This window comes from Dama dama, chromosome 33 (assembly GCF_033118175.1).
Source record: "Dama dama isolate Ldn47 chromosome 33, ASM3311817v1, whole genome shotgun sequence".
NCBI classification, from domain to species: Eukaryota; Metazoa; Chordata; class Mammalia; order Artiodactyla; family Cervidae; genus Dama; species Dama dama.
The window spans coordinates 73235530-73252978 of NC_083713.1; the positions used below are offsets into that span (position 1 = coordinate 73235530).

Sequence of the window (17449 nt, forward strand, 5' to 3'; positions counted from 1 at the left end):
GATTGCATGAGGGTGGAAAGAGAGAATTCGCTGCTGGGTCACTGTGAATGGCCAGTAACCAGGAAAGGAGGCTCAGTCACATGGTCATCAGGAAAATGCAACTCACACAGAAAAAGGTAAAAATGAAAAGTCCTGGTGCTATAGAGTGTTGCCAAGCTGCTGCTGCTAAGTCGCTTCAGTTGTGTCCGACTCTGTGCAACCCCACAGACAGCAGCCCACCAGGCTCCCCTGTCCCTGGGATTCTCCAGGCAAGGACACTGAGTGGGTTGCCGTTTCCTTCTTCAATGCATGAAAGTGAAAAGTGAAAGTGAAGTCACTTAGTTGTGTCCAACTTTTAGCGAACCCATGGGCTATAGCCTACCAGGCTCCTCTGTCCATGGGATTTTCCAGGCAAGAGTACTGGAGTGGGGTGCCATTGCCTTCTCCAATAGAGTGTTGCCAAGGGCGTGAGGCAATGGTCTCTCTCACAATGAGATGGGGGGTGGTAATTGGCTTAGTCTTTCAGGAGAAGAGTTTATTGGTGTTTATCCACACATAATATGTAAATACCTTTGACTGGCATGTTTATTCCCAGATATCAAACATATAGAAATACTCTCAGGTATCAAAAAAGAAGGCATGACATGCATGTTCTTTCTCTCAAACAATGAAAAATTAGAAATAACCTTAATAGGGTCCTTTAATAGGGGAATTGATAAACTGTGAAAAAGTTTTAATAGTCATTAAAATAATAAGACAAACTGACATGCAGCAATATAGAATGTCTATTCTATCTTTGTATGAAAAAAGTTCTCTGGAGCTGATGAAGGATGGGATGAGGAAAGGGGTTTTTAGTCTATACTTTGTGGACTTTCATAGTGATCAATTTGATTATAGAAAGAACATGTTTACACAATACTTACATAATTTTAGACACTTAAAAAAGTCAGGTAGCTCATTCAAATTTAGAGTTAAATTAGTTAGAATATGAAGTCAATGCCAAGTGAGGCTGGAGACCGCTCTTGCCGACCTGGCCAAAAGGGCTGGGGGACGGGGAGAGGCCGGAGTTAGGGGGGGCCCGGGGACATCGTTTGGGACGATGAACCTTCAGGGTTTCAGAGCTAGCAAGGCCCCAGGGTGCTGGGCCTGCACACGCAGGCCACCCCTCGCCCCCGGCTAGGAGGAGGGAAGGCTACCTCCCACCCCTCCCAGGAGGGCGCCCTGCAGGGCGGGAGGGGAGCAGCCGAGTGCAGGGCCGGGCCGACCTGGGACGCTGGTGTCTGGTGATCAAGGGAAGGCCTGGCTTTCCCAGGACCACGTGTGTTCTTGAGGCCTGATGGTGACTTGAGCAGTGTCAGTGTCAGGATACCTGTGTGGGGTGAGTGAACGAGGGCAGGGCGCCCAGCAGTGCACCCCCAAATGGGCCGGAGGACAGAGGGGGAAGGTGGAAGGGAGCCCGAGGTATGTGGTCCTCTAAGTCCCACCCCTTCCCCAGTCCTGAAAGCAGCGATGTCCTGTCCTGATGCCCCAAGGGCACAATCTGTGTCTAGAGTCCCCCCCTTCACAGGACTCTGCCCCACGGAGGCAGCTGACACTTGCCTTCACGCCACCAGCCCCGGGAGCCCTTAGCCAAAAGCTGGCATCTGACCCTGGGGCCCCTATTCAGCTGCTGCTCCCACCAGGTCAGGAGCTGAGGCCGGGCAGCCAGGACACTCAGGACACTCCCCTCCACTTACCAGCTGAGTCTCAGTTTCCTCGTCTGTAACCTGGAGTTCATAGAAGCTACCAGGAAGGCTGGAGGGACTGGGCAGGTCCATATAAGCAGAAAGAGAGCTGAGAACGTGGCTGCCAAGGCCTGGCTCCTAACACAGATGCAGGGGGTCTGCACAGGTGACCCTGTGGCAGCATCCTTGTCCTTGCATCGGGTGGCCAGTGGAGAGGAGCCCGTGCAGGTGTGGGTACGAACAGAGAACAGAGACCTCTGAGCGTGACTCTGGTGTGTCCTCCTTGGCGGAGCAGGCTTAGACTGGGGAGCAAGGACCTGGGGACCCTCCTCCGAGGCTCCTGATGTTGCCCCTGCGGGAATGGGGCCAAGGTTACCCAGGAAGGTGAAATCGCAAACCCGCAGGTCTTTCCGGCCCAGACTCCAGCTTCTGGCCACCTCAGCGGGTCAGTTTTCTGGCTTCTGTTAAACTCTAACCTTGTACTGATTTAATAGTTGAATTGAGGCCCTGGGGCAGAGTCTAGGGTCCCACTGCCCCCCTCAAAGAGAAATTGAAGTTACTGGAAAATGGCTGTAGGACAAACAAGAAGGACGAATACTTCTAACTAACTGGAAAGTCTCTCACCATAAACAGCGCCAAACCGGCAAGCTGTGGATGGTGTTCTGGATGTTTCCATGTCGGGATGAATGGCTGTGTGCCTTCCAGACACCTCTCCCAGGGCTCCCCTGCATCTGGGGGGGCGGCGATCACAGGGTGATCGCCCCCACTTGCATAGCGACCCTGGGGTGGCAGGTGCACGTGCCCCCACCACCATCGTAAATCTTACTTGGACGTTCCTGCTCTTGGCTCCCCACTCCCTTCCTTCCTTCCTCACCTGAGGATGACAGCCTCACCCCAGGAGGCTGGTCCTCACTGTGCCAGCCTGGGAGCCTGGAAATCCAAGTCAACCGCTTAGGGCCCATCTCCCTCTCCCCGGCCACCAGCATGCCGGAGGGCCCCGTGCTGGGCTGCACACACCGCTTTCAGACCATCTCTGCATCTCCTCGGGGCCCCGCTGCCCCCTTTCCTAGGGGACAAAAGGGGCTCAAGGGATAGAGTCTGTTGAATAATCCTCCCCAAATATGTCCAAGTCCTATTCCTCAGTACCTGGGAGTGTGACCTTCTTTGGAAACCAGCCTTTGCCGTTTTAATAACATAAAGACATGCATATGCATGAGGAGGGCATGGCAACCCACTCCAGCATTCTTGCCTGGAGAAGCCCCATGGAGAGAGAAGCCTGGAGGACTGCAGTCCATGGGGTCGAAAGAGTCAGACATGACTGAGCGACTCTGCACACAGCACATGCATATGTATGGCTGAGACCTTTTGCTCTTCACCTGAAATTATCACAAAACTGTTAATCGGCTATATCCCAATCCACAATGCTTTGATATTTTCTAAAAAGTTAAAATTAAAAAACAAAAAGATCTCAAGGTGAAATGATCCTGAATTTAGGGCAGGTCCTATGTTTAGGAGAGAGGAGGGGAGATTTGAGACCCAGACGCAGAGGAGATGCAGGCAGGTGGAGGCCATGTGATGACAGAGCTATACGGACCAGAGTTGAGGGTCGGGGGTCGCCAGCAGCCCCTGTAACCTGGGAGAAAGGGACAGATTCGCCTTCCGAGCCTCCGGAAATAAGCACCCTTGCCAGAACCTTGACTTTGAACTCCGGCTTCCAGAACTGTGAGGATCAAAGTCTGTCATTTGAGGCCAGCTGGTTCTTGGTTCTTTGTAGAGGGGCCTTAGGAAGCTCATGCAGAAAATTAGCGACTTGGTGGCCCAGGGTCAATCAGCTCAGAGGGTCAGGACATGGATAGAGGTCTGCTTGAGAGAGAGACCTGCTCTGGACACCCAGGCTTCATTTGAGGGCATTTATTCCAGAAAGCTTCCCTAGTGGCTCAGACTGTAAAGGATCTGCCTGCAATGCAGGAAACCCGGGTTCAATCCCTGGGTTGGGAAGATCCCCTGGAGGAGGAAAAGGCAACCCACTCCAGTATTCTTGCCTGGAAAATCCCCTGGACAGAGGAGCTTGGAGGGCTACAGTCCATGGGGTGGCAAAGAATCGGACCCAGCTGAGTGACTAACATGTCACGCACATTCCAGAGGGATGTTTCGAGTGTGTGTGTGTGTGTGTGTGTGTGTGTGTGTGTGTGTGTGTGTAGGAAGAAGCCCGGCCTTTTCCACCCAGGGCTACAACAGCCAAGAAGGGATGGGGCCCTGCTAGGTGGGCTGGACCATCGTGTGGTCCTCCTCCCTCTGGGGTTCTGCTGGGTCTCGTCGGCAGTCCAGAAGCCTCCCCTCCTCAGCCTTGACCATAGCGCTGATTTCTGCAGAGGAGGCCCCTGGCAGGGGGTAGGGGTAGTAACCCTCTCTAAGCTAGTGGGCGCCTCTGGAGGGCCTTGGCAAGGTGCCCATGGGGGCCACATCTCTCCCAACAAGCCGCTTTCATCAGTCTCATCAGAGCTGTCCCAGTCTGGATGGGGTGGTCAAGTCAGAGGCTGGGTGCAAACCCCTGTTTGGGGGCCATGAGGTCAGGTCGGCCAGGTAGGCGCCCTGCCCAGAGGTGTGAAGACCCAGAAGATGTTTAAGCCTCTAGGGAATGCCTCCCTCCTGCTGTGACCTCTGGAGTCTTCTAGTAGCTTCCGGGGGCGAAGGGGGGGGGGGGGGGAGGCTGGGGCTGGGAGGCGCTCTGTCCATTCACATCCCTGGTGCCCTGGCAGTGTTCCCTTGAGGATAGAGGAGAACCAGGATGGAAGCTGGCCTGAGGCCCAGGCAGAACGCACAACAGAGACACCAGACCAGCCTGGGAATTCAGGCTAAGGTGGAGAGGATGCTGTGCTGACCTCCAACCACGCCTAGAACGTGGAACTAACGACTGCCCTTTTTTTCCACTAAGACACAGAGAGACACACCCTTCAACCTCTGCACTGCCTGCCCCCAGCCTGTGTCACTGACCCCGGGGCCATGTCCCCGAGCCCCATGGCCTTTGCACAGCCTGGGATGAGAGCCCACCCCCACCCCCACCACTCTGCATGGCCAGGCTAAAGCCACGCATCAGTCCAGAGCTCAGGTCAGCACCATGGCCCCCAGCCTCCAACCACACATCCCTGTCACCTGTGTGTGTCTCCTCACGGTCATGCCTTCCAGGCTGGAGGATTGCAGAGGATGGGGGCTGAGGGTTACATCTCTCCCTCCCCCTGGGGGCAAACGTGGTATCCAGGACACAGTGGATGCTTCACGCACACTGTCCAGGGACCCCGGGGCATTGGCAGCAGAAGACCCAGCTCTGGACCACTTCCTGTGAAATGGAACGAGTCATTTCTCAGCTCTGCACAATGGAGGCTGTGGTAGTGAGGATGGTCCAAGGACGTGCAGGAACACAAAATTATAGCTGCTTATGGAGCAATGGATGAGAAAGATCTGCAGACTAGCAGGAAAGGTCTCCTACAACTCAAGATATAAAGAAGCAACCCAGCGACATGGGAGCAGCGCAGAGAGGCAGGGCAGTCACCCCAGGCGGGTGGCCCACAAATGGGAGCTTAATTACAAAGGCAGAGCGAGGGATCTGAGTCTCACAACCGGCTCCCATCCCAGGGGCCCTGTGTCAGGGAGAAAAGCCCCAAACATTTGGCTCTGAAAGCCAGGAAGCTGTGAACTGGCTGGCAGAGACAGGTCCTGGGGTTTCTGACTACAAGATCCAGGGTCTCAGAGCTGCTGTTGGTTTACTGGTGGAGGAAGCTAGGTCCTGGGGTCTCTAATTGTGGGACCTGTCTCTGCCAGCCGGCTCGCAGCTTCCTGGACTGGTTTTCTCTTTTTGCCCCCAGGCAGGCCCCCTCCCCACCTGAGGCGGGAGATAGATGGGCCCCAGGGTGAGCAGCTAGAGTCTGTCCCCTGTGGACAGATCCTCCTAGATGAAGATAAGAGCAGGAGCAAGAGAGGAGCTGAGCCCTGCCCAGATAAAAGATGAAAGACCATGTATTCATCACTCCCTAGGTCCTTCCAGACTACACATGCTCAGAAAGTTTTCTTAGAGGTCCAAAAGGGAGGGTTTGCCACCCATTAATAAGTGATGTTAACCTACCCATAGGACTCTTCTCTAGAATCCATCTTGGCTAAGAGATGCTCACACAGGGGAGAATCCTGAGATAAACCAAATATGGGCTTCAGTTCAGTTCAGTCACTCAGTAGTGTCCGACTGTTTGCGACCCCATGAATCACAGCACGCCAGGCCTCCCTGTCCATCACTAGCTCCCAGAGTTTACTCAAACTCATGCCCATCGAGTCGGTGATGCCATCCAGCCATCTCATCCTCTGTCAGCCCCTTCTCCTCCTGCCCCCAATCCCTCCCAGCATCAGGGTCTTTTCTAATAAGTCAACTGTTCGCATCAGGTGGCCAAAGTATTGGAGTTTCAGCTTCAGCATCAGTCCTTCCAACCAACACCCAGGACTGATTTCCTTTAGGATGGACTGGTTGGATCTCCTTGCAGCCGAAGGGACTCTCAAGAGTCTTCTCCAACACCACAGTTCCAAAGCATCAATTCTTTGGCGCTCAGCTTTCTTTATAGTCCAACTCTCACATCCATACATGACCACTGGAAAAACATAGGCTTAGAACCAGGCAAAGCAAAACGACTGGCCAGAGGAAACCTGGAAAAAGCGCCCCACGTGAGTGATGCAAACCACCACAAGCGCGCAATTTTCTGAGTCCGCCCGTGTGTGTCTATCCACATGTACCATTTTCCTCCTAATAAACACTTGACTTGTGTCACTGCTTTCTGTCTATGTGGAAATTCATTTCTACAGAGGTGATGGGCCAGGGCCTTGTCAGTGGCCACTGTTCCTGGTGGTCTAAGGGCTAGGATTCAGGGCTCTCACTGCCGTGACCTGACTTCAATCTCTGGACAGGAAGCAAAACCGGCTTCAAGCTGCTGCAGGCTGAGGCCGCCTGAGATCACACTTTCTCCCTGGCCCTTTGCTCTGAGCAGCAGAGCAGGCTGACCATCAGGGGCTGGCAGTCACTCTTCCCATGCCCTTGGCCTTCAGGCAGGTTTGCCTACAGAGGTGCCCATGGGACCATGTGGGGCAACGACAGAGAGACAGCTGTAGACTCCCCCGGCTCCTCCCTGCCAGCCCAGGTCCGGGCAGAAGCTGGGGTCCTACGTGGCCGTGGCTCCTGTTGGTGGTCCTGGCACCTCCGGCCCTCGCTGGCATCTTAGCCCTGCCCTCCGTCCCGTCAGAGCCTCTCTGCAGTTAATCCACAGAAGGTCCTCTGTTTTAGCCAGCCCCTAGCTGACCCACCTCCATACTTCTGAATAATATCTGACTAGTCTTGGTCTGATTTCATGCCTCTTCTTGACCCCAGCCTGGCTGAATCTCCTAAGACCAAACCTGTTACCATTTCTGCTAGAGACACCGAAAGTTAGCTGTCTCAGAGGTTAATCCTATCTGGACCTATTACCAGATGGTGCAGCAGAAAAAATCAACAGATCTGAATTTGAATACTGTGTGACTTTGGGCAAGTCACTTAACCTCTCTGAATCTATTTCTTCTTTGTAAAATGAGGATACTAGTACAACCTTCTTGGATTGTTGTGAAGATTAAGTGGATGAGCAGCATGCCTGGCACATGGCAGATTATGGTGGCAGAACTCTGGGGAGTTTGGAATCCTGCTGAATCTCATGACCCCACGTCACCCCCACGCCCCCATGGGGAAAAGCAGACACTATGGTCTTCATCTCACAGAGAAAATGAGTCCAGGGTACGTTCATACAACAGTGAAGACCTGAATCAAGGGTTAGTACTCAGCTCTCTCAACACTCAGGCGAGGGACTCTTTAGATATAGCACAAGGCTACTTCCAAAGCCTTTACGATGCTTTTGGATATTTATGGGTGAAAAGACAGGCTATCTGCGGTTGACTTTAAAATAGTCCAACAAAAACCAAAACAGTTGGGGGGGAAGCAGAATAGATAAAACAGATTGTCAATGAATGTCGTAGCTGATGGCAGATACTGGGCTCCTTATGCGATTTTTTCCAACTTTAGGTACATTTGAAGTTTTCTGTAATAAAACATGGACATGATTTTGAGCCTTCTTTTTTTTTTTTTGGCCATGCCACACAGCATGTGGGACCTTGGTTCCCTGACCAGGGATTACATCTGAGTCCCTTGCATTGGAAGCATGGAGTCTTAACCACTAAACCACCAGGGAAGTTCCAATAAACTATCTTTAATGACTGATGAAAACATTCATGATAAAGCAATCAGTGAGAAAGCAAGACGTAGAACTGTGTAAGCATTGCAATCCCAGCTGTGTGTGTGTGTCTGTGTTTGTCTATCCACACATGTGTGAAAGTGTCAAGAATGAACAACACCGTTAATTTAACGTGTTTGTCTCTGTATGATAGACTCATTATTTTTCTTATCAATATTTTCCAAGGTTTCTAAAATGAGCATGTTCTATTGTATAATCAGAAAAACAGTCGATATGAAAATGCTTAAAATATAATTTTGCTAAACCACGTGGCTGTGACAGGAGACACTGGGGGCATTGAGCCAGGTGAGGGCAGAGAGGCCGGGGGTCCCTGCGGCTGCTTGGCCCCAGCCCTGGGAGAGGAGGGGCAGCTGGACAGACACCTCCGGCTCTTTCTTTCCTCTCCAACGAGTGGGTGCCCGTCCCAGAAGGCCCAGCCCTGCTTCACGCTGCTTGCCCTGGTCCTGACCGGTGCTGGCCCTGCTTCAGGGCCAGGTGCTGGGGAGGTGAGCCAGACGTCAGAGCCCAAGCCACATCTGGGGAGGGTGGCTGAGAGGCACGCCGCCTGGCTCTCTGGGCCGGGATCTGGTTTCATCACCTGACCCCAGCACGGGGGGCCCCAGGGCCAGAGGGTGTGGGGCCGCACCCTTGTCCTCGCTGCACAAGATCCTTTCTGAGGACCTCCCAGGTGCCAGGTCCGGCACACAACCTGCAGACGCAGCAGCTGCAGGCCCGCTCTACCGATGAGGGAGCCGCGGCTCAGAGCTGCACCCCCTGTTACCGTCCCCCAGGGCTCCGCCTTGCCCTCAGGGTGGAACAGGGCCCCTGCCTCTGGGTCCCGCCACGACCCCCCCCCCCAACACTGTCACTGCAGTGTTCACAGTCTCCACCCACTGGGCGCACACACGACCCCAGGCCTATGCTTGGGATTTCCCCTCATTATGTTCGCTCTCCTCTTATTCCCACATTATCTTGCCTCTGTGGCAATGCCACCTCCTCCAGGAAGTGCCCCCCCCACCCCAATAGGCTCAGACTTCTGGGGCAACTCCCAGCAAATCAACATTCCTCTTTGCACAGCCCTAGTTGTGCCGTATTGCTGTATTGATACTTTGACATCACTCGCCCCTGCTGCCCCTGACCATGGACTCCCCGAGGTCAGGGAAGGGGTCAGGGCCATCACAAAGAATCCTTCCTCCAGGAGGAAGCAGCCCCATGCGACCACGGGGTGAAGCTTGGGGTCCTGGCTCTGAATGCAACCTGCACAACTGTGCCCCGCATCCCTGGCCTGGGTCTTACTCGGCTGTAAGCGGGCCTGGCGCAGAGGCTTGTGTGAATGAATGAGCGAATGAGCGAGTGAACGTGTGGCTGTGAGCAGAGAGTTGTCCAGGGTCTTCCAGTGGTAACGGCACAGCCAGGGCTCCACCCAAGGCTCAAGGGACCCCAGATCCCGTGTCTGCCACACCCTCTGCAGATGCGGCGAGCTTGCGGCACCTCCAGATACTGAGCCGAGGCTGGTCTAGAGGCCTGAGCGCTGCCAGGGCCTGACCAGGGTGGTCTCCGGGCCTCCCAGAGGATGAGGTGCTGCTGGACGCGGGGTCACACCAGCTGGCCAAGGCTGATGACCTCGAGGCAGTGAGGGTTGGGCCTGGTCAGGCTTGTGAAGCCCAGGCCTGGTCCCCGAGGGCACATGCAAGTTGAGAACCTGAGACTACCCTCTTCTTCGGAAGAGCCTTGGACCTCAGCGAGGGGACCCCCTCTCCCAGAAAAGTTGCCCCATGGAGGACACAAAACAAAGAGAAAGTCCAACATAAATCTACTGGTGACCATTCCGTGTGCGAATCCATTAGGCGCCGGGGTGTAACACAGTGAGCAACCCCTGCCCTGGGGCTGTGCACAGACTTCGAGGATGTACGGGGGTGTCCCCCCTTCCCAGAGGTGGGGGTGACTCTAGACTCAGGCAGCAAGGTGTCCATTCTCCCCACAGAAGGTGCAGAGAATCTGAAGGGGCAGAGCAGGAAGTGGGGGTGCAGGGGATGGACCCAGAGTGGTGGGCAGCACTTACCCTGCAGAAATCAGGCTCACTCGAGGGCAGTGCTTAGAGGCAGGGAAGTAATAGAAAGAAAGAGATGGCTTTGGGGGTCAGACAGAGCCCGGATCACATCCTGCTAGACCACTTCAGGGCTGGGTGACATTTACAGCTCACCCAGCTTGTGTGGGTTTGTGAAAAGAGAGTGATGGTCAGATTCACTGGGAGAAATTACAGCAGGCGTGCATCTCAGATACACCCCACGAAGAAGACAGGCCACAAAGAGCACAGTCTAACTGATGATTCCGTTCATTCTCAATTCTAGAAAGTACAAACCAAGCTACAGGGAGAGAAAGCTGATCTCTAGGGGATGGGGCCTGGGAGGGAAGAGATTACAAACAGCAGGTCACAAGCAAACGATGGCAGATGATGGGCATGTTCCTAACCCTGAACATGATAATAGCCCCATGAATGTGTTCATAAGTTACAATTTTAATTGTACGGTTTGACTGTTGTATGTCAATCACACCTCAATGAAACTATTTAAAAAAAAAAATCCCCCAACCTCAAAATTTTTTAAAAATCTCAGTGTCTTCCTCCTGGGAGCAAGTCACAGGGTTGAAGTGTCTTTTGAAGATCACTCATTTCTGTCTGGGTTAGTTCCCTGCCATTTTTACATTGTCAGGACAATTCTTCCCTGACTCACTTGAATGCACATCTATAGAATTCTAACACAGCTCCTGGTCATTGGGCCGGGTTGGATCTCTGAAGGTGACCACACAAGTGGGGTCCTGCTTTTCTGGAAAGCAGCCCAGGGCAGCCTTTAACTTGGCCTGTGCTATGCTGTACTTAGTCACTCAGTCATGTCGGACCCTTTGCGACCCCTTGGACTGTAGCCCACCAGGCTCCTCTGTCCATGGGGATTCTCCAGGCAAGAATACTGAAATAGGTCACCATTCCCTCCTCCAGGGGATCTTCCTAACCCAGGGATCGAACCCAGGTCTCCCACACTGCAGGCAGTCTCTTTACCATCTGAGCCGCCAGGGAAGCCCCTGGTTGGCTTGGCCTGGGGGCCTGGAAACCAAAGTGAGGTTGCCCACTTGGTTGTGTTCAGAGTCCTCATCTGGTGGTCCTTGCTGGTCAGCAGGAGGAAGGGCATGTTTCAGAGCTCCCTCCCCAAGCTCCCTGCTGATGAGATTGGTACACCGTGGGCCTTTGAACCTCTCATGCACCTGTGAGCAAGCACACTTGTCAGATTTAATTTTTTAACGTAATCCATTTTATTGAAGTATGGTGTTAGTTTCAGGTGACCAGCAAAGTGATTCAGTTATTCTTTTTCAGATACTTTTCCCTTTTAGGTTATTATGATATACCGAATACAGTCCCCTGTAGGTCTTTGTTGGTTGTCTATCCCTTATCAGATTAAGATGACTGTTTTTCTTTTTAGCTCTGATTCATTTTTGTCAGTTACCCCTATTCTGAACTGTCATTGCAAGAAGTTCGAAATCAAAAAGTCCAGTAATCTGGACTTTGCTGAAAGAATTAGACTGAGTCCGTATCAGCATGTAGGATATTGTGTGTGTGTGTATGTATGCGTGCATGCATGTTGGTGTGCACATTCACAGGCCACAAGCTGTGAACAATCTTTCCTCAGCTGCGGCTGTCCCTCATGACCTTCTTACTAGTTGGTATTTTCCATTCTTAGAAATGACTCTGAACCACTATAGTATTAAGAGGAAAATCCAGACAGAAACCAGTACTGAAGGAAGCATATAGAACCACGTCTATCCAGCCGTCCTCTCTTACCTGGCCCGAGACCGCCCTTTGCACCCACATGGTCTCCAGGCTGGCTCCCTCCCCTCTTTTCTGACCTTGAGTGACCTTTGCAAATTGCAAATCTGCATATGGCTTTCTTCTGCTTGCATAGTCTCCACTGGCTCCTCTGATGGCAGAACAAAGTCTATGTGCCTCCTTATCATATATTTAATAAGGTTTCTGTGTCCAACATATATAAAGAATGCTTATAATTCAATAGTAAAAAGACAACCCAAACAAAAATAGGCAAAACATTTGAGTGGATATTTCTCCAAAGAATATATAAAAATGGCGAGTAAGAACATGAAAAATTGCTCCACGGCATTTGCCATTAGGGAAATGCAAATCAAAATGATAGCGAGATAACACTTCACATCCACTAGATTGACTCTTAAAGGTGAATCATGACAAGTGAGGATGTTAGTGAGGAAGGGAAGAAATTGGAACCATGTGGGTTATGTAAAATGTTGGTGGGAAAGTAAAATGATATGGCTGCTGTGGGAAAAAAAGTTTGGTGGTTCCTCCAAAGTTAAACCTGCAAGTACAATGTGATCCAGAAATTCCACTTGTCTGTACATGCCCAAGAGAAATGATAGCATGCTCTCAAAGCAGGTACATGAATACTCACAGCAGCATTATTCATAATAGCTAAAAAATGGAAGCAACACAAATGTCCATCAACTGATGGACAGAATGTGGTCTGTCCATGTGATGGAATACCTTTTATAGGATTGGAGTACTGATACATGCTACAACATGATGAACCTCGAAAATATGGTGCTAACGAAAGAATCCAGACAAAAAGGCCAACTACCGTGTAATCACATTTATAGGAAATACCTAGAATATGCAAATCTGTGGAGACAGAAAGTGGATGCTTGTTTGCCAGGGGCTGGAGTGGGAGAGGGATTGGGAATGACTGCTTAATAAGTAGGAGATGTCTTTTTAGAGTGATGAAAATGTTCTGGAGTCAGAGAGTGATGAAGGCCACACCACATTGAGGATGGACTAAAAGCCGCTGAATGATACACTTTAAAAAGCTTGAAATGGTGAGTTGTATGTGGGACGTTTCCTCAGCAAAGTATTGCTGTGAAAGTCGCTTAGTCCTGTCCAACTCTTTGCGACACTGTGCACTGTACAGTCCATGGAATTCTCCAGGCCAGAATACTGGAGTGGGTAGCCTTTCCCTTCTCCAGGGGATCTTCCCAACCCAGGGATCGAACCCAGGTGTCCCGCATTGCAGGCAGATTCTTTACCAGCTGAGACACAAAGAAAGCCCCAGAATACTGGAGTGGGTTGCCTATCCCTTCTCCAGCAGATCTTCCCAACCTAGGAATTGAACCAGGATCCCCTGCACTGCAGGTGAATTCTTTACCAACTGAATTATCAGGGAAACCCAATGATTAACAAATCCTGAGAATGCATATATTAGCCTGAATCCTGCCCACATCAAATTCCTCCACCTTTACAGAGGTTTTCCCAACTTGGTCAACTCCTGGTGATCTCACCCTCTTCTGAACTTTCATGAAATCTACTGAAAAAATTGGTGATTTAACTTATCCTACACTACCTACCATTCTTTATTTCTTTGTTTATTCTTCATTATTTACATTTATTTCACTACCTCTCAATATTTATACTAGATTTATATTTATTATACAACCTTTCCAATAAAAATATGTCTGAAAAATTAGTGAATTAAAAAAAACAAAGAATACCATCAAGTATAGAAAGTCAGGGCCTGAGGATTAGTAGAGAGGGCACAGAAGTCAATGGAACTCAACACAGAGCAGGAACAAGCCCACATCAGGGAACAAGTCCATACCCTTCCATGAGCACGGTCATACCCACATGGGCCCTCAGCTCCCAGGGGACTGGTGAGTGATCGTGCTGGGGCAGTCAGCTACTCATATTAAAAAATAACTACATTCCAACCTCCCACCATCCACAAAATTAAATCAGATACACAAAAGAGAGAAATAAGGAAAATGAAGCTTCTAAATCCATAGAAGAAAACACTGGAGCCTGTGTTTGTGTTCTTGTAGGAGGGAAGGCTTTGGCCAAGAAAATATAGCAAGCAAAACTCACAAAGAAAAGATGGACACGCTGCCCTGAATCAGAATGGAAATCTCTGCATGAATGGAATCAGGAGGTACAAATTTCCTAAAATAAGACTAACGCGGGGATACACTCTACCAACCACATGGTGACTACAGTTAAAACACTGTCCAATGCTTGAAATATCTGAGAGTACCCAGGAGGACGGACCTTAAAAATTCTCATCTCAAGAAAAGAATTGTAACTATGTGTGGTGATGCATGTTAACTGGACTTAGTTTTCTTAATTGAATTACAGCTGATTTACAGTGTTGTGTTAATTTCAGGTATTCAGCAAAGTGAATCTGATATATATACTTTTCCAGATTCTTTTCCCCTATGGGTTGTCACAAAACATTGAGTTAACTGGACTTATTGTGGCTATCATTTTGCAGTATTTACAAATATTGATCCATCATGTTATAAACCTGAAGTTAATATAATATTGTCTCAATTATACCTCAAGAAAATATGAAATTTCTATGTGCCAAAAAAATCACCATAACCAAAGTTTAATAACTGTGTGAAAAAATAAAAAAGACTAAGAGGAAATAGTTTGTATATATAAATATATACATATATATTTACAATAATATATTTATATAAATAAATATTTATTTATGTACAAAAAATGTATGTTATATAATATATACTTAAATATATATAAATATATATATATATAAATATCTGGAACATGTGAAGAACTCCTACAAATCAACAACAGTAATAGAAGACCAAGAACCCAATAGAAATGGAAAAAGAATGTGAATATCAATTAGCAAAATATAAAATCCACATGGTCAGTAAACATTGGACAAAAAAGTTGGCCTCACTAACAATCAGGGAAATGTAAATGAATACCCCAACGCAATACTGCTTCTCTTGCGTGAGCTGGGCAGAAATTAGAAAGTTCGAGCACCTCAGAATGGAGAGGATATGAAAGTGGATATTGAATGCCTGATGTGGGTTGTATAAACAGGTGTAACCATGTCGAAAGGCAATTTGACAACACGAATTTCAAATTTTAAATCTTGTATACCGTGACCTGATTATTCCATTTCTTGGTGTGTACCCATAAGAAAACTTGTACACACATACAGAGACGCATATACAAACTTGGTTACTACAGCCTTCTTTAAAAGAGCAAAAACAAGAGACACAACCTAAATGCCACAGCTGGGGACAGGCCTAGTAAACTGTGATATCACCACACAATGAAACTACATGACGCATTACCAATAATGAGGTTGTTCCTCTAACTTGACCAGAACAGGGCTCCAAAACAAACTATTGTTAGATGAAAAAGCAAGTCACAGAGTCACACCATGTGTGAAAATACACCATTACCCACAACTATACTGCAACATGCTTTCGCAGACACTTGTATGTGTCAGGGCAGGGGTTGCCCCCAGGTAGGAGAGTGGGATTAGGCCTGGCCATCAACGAGGACCAGAGGTGATTTTTTTCATACTGATTCTATTTTTTCAAGTAGAATATATTTGTGTAATCTCAACATATGACAACATTGCAACTCAATTACACTTCAATTAAAAAATAGATTAAACAAAAAAGAAAGATATGTAAAGATTTGGCCTGGAAAAGTTAAGATCAAATTATATTCTGGAAAAAGTTCAAGAATCTTAAGTTATTATAGATTTTTTTTTAAATGCTACTCATTTGTTAAAAATGTCAAAAGTTTAAAAAGACTAAGCATATTGTCAAGAAGATGGAAGGACTGGAAGTCTCAAACTCCTCTGGTAGGAACACAAAAGGAAACAGCCACTTAGATCACAGCATGCGCTGACACGCTCAGTTGCTCAGTCGTGTCTGACTCTTTGTGACCCCGTGGACTGCAGCCCGACAGGCTCCTCTGTCCGTGGAATTTTCCAGGCAAGAATGCTGGAGTGGATTACCATTTCTTTCTCCATAGATTTTTCTTTTCTTAATAGACACCTGGGTGAGTAGAGTGACTTGAAACTAGGAAAAAATTTTAAAAATTTTAAAAACATGAATTTAGACACATGGGACTACATTCTGTCAAGGCAGTCTGAGCGCAGGTTGGAAAAGAATTTCCAGACCCAGAGCATTTTAGAGGAGAGAATTTATTGAGAGCAAAGGGCCGAGGTAGTGAGGGGCACTGCCAAGACACGGGGCTGACTTCCTCACAGACCAGAGAGGGCGGACTCCTCTCGAGTTAATAGCCGATTTTTATTTTATTTTTTTTAGTTCTTCTCAACATTTATTACTTTTTTTTAGTAGCCAATTTTTATAGTTTCAAGACAAAAAAGAAATTCCTGCTGCAAGGACAGTACTAGATGATTAGCTAGGCTGATAGAGGGTGAGTACCAGGGTGGGTATTTTCACCTAATATGGGGTCAGGAAACTGACCAGTAAGGATCAGGGGACTTCTGGCAATGGTTATGAAGGGGCTCAGTCAGTTCCCGAGGCAACCTTGGTTCTGGGCTTCACTGTCTGTGGCCTTCGTGCAAGGCCTCACACCTGTGGCCTTGGTACAAGACGCCACATATTCAGCACACTGTGATAAACCAGAATGGAAAAGAATAGTAAGAGGAATATATATATATATATATATATATATATATATATATATATATATATAAAACCAAACAACTTTCCTGTATAGCAGAAATTAACACATTATACATTGACTAGACTTCAATAAAATTAATTAAAAAAATAAAATAAAATTAACTTTAAAAATTTTAGGTTAGAAAAAATAAATCAAAACCAGGAAAATATAAATAAGGATATGAAGTCAGAGCTGTGGGAGAAAGAAATGGAAATATCAAACCCAGATACCAATAATATATGACTCTGAGAGTGTGAAGAAGAGGGAAGCCTGGCGTGCCGCAGTCCACGGGGCCACAAAGAGTTGGACGTGACTGCGCGACTGAACAAGTGACCTATGAAATTGCCATAGTTGAAGTTCGTATTTAGTTCTGAGCTTCCTGGCAACCCAGGGGAAAGTGGGTTACGTAATCAACCTCTGATTGTCAGAAAGCAGGAACCTGGTTAGAAATTTTCTCGTGTGGTAGATTTTAGCTTTCTAACCACAACGGAGAGCCACAAGTTCAACCTCTTGGTAACTTCAGGGCCATGCAGGGGGTTGAGCACCCACTGGCCGGCCCTGCAAGTCTGTTTAGGGTTGTGACCACTCTGGTAAGTGCAGGATGCTTACCAGGGTGGAGCAAATCATCCTGGTCCTTCAGGATGAAGCAGAACTCCAAAATTCCATGACCCACTGTTGGTTTAAATTTGGTTACATCACTAGGATCCTGACCCCAGAGGCATAACTGTGACCTGTGGTCCAACCAGAATCCAAGGTCAAGGCATGAATTGACCATGGGTAAGCCATCCTTTAGTTTGTATCTCCTTCTAGTCATCCCTTATCATCAGTGGTAATTTATAGAAATCCTGCAGAACTTGTTTATACAGGGTTTGGGATCATGTTTGCATCCTTAATTCAGTGGTACAGAGCTCAGAGAAGTGAAGCAATTT

General features: G+C 48.5%; 1 pseudogene; it reads left to right on the forward strand.

Moving 5' to 3' along the window:
* The first annotated feature begins 4267 nt into the window (after positions 1-4267).
* Positions 4268-17449, forward strand: part of LOC133051023 (ubiquitin-conjugating enzyme E2 N-like) — a 49783-nt pseudogene continuing 36601 nt past the window's right edge.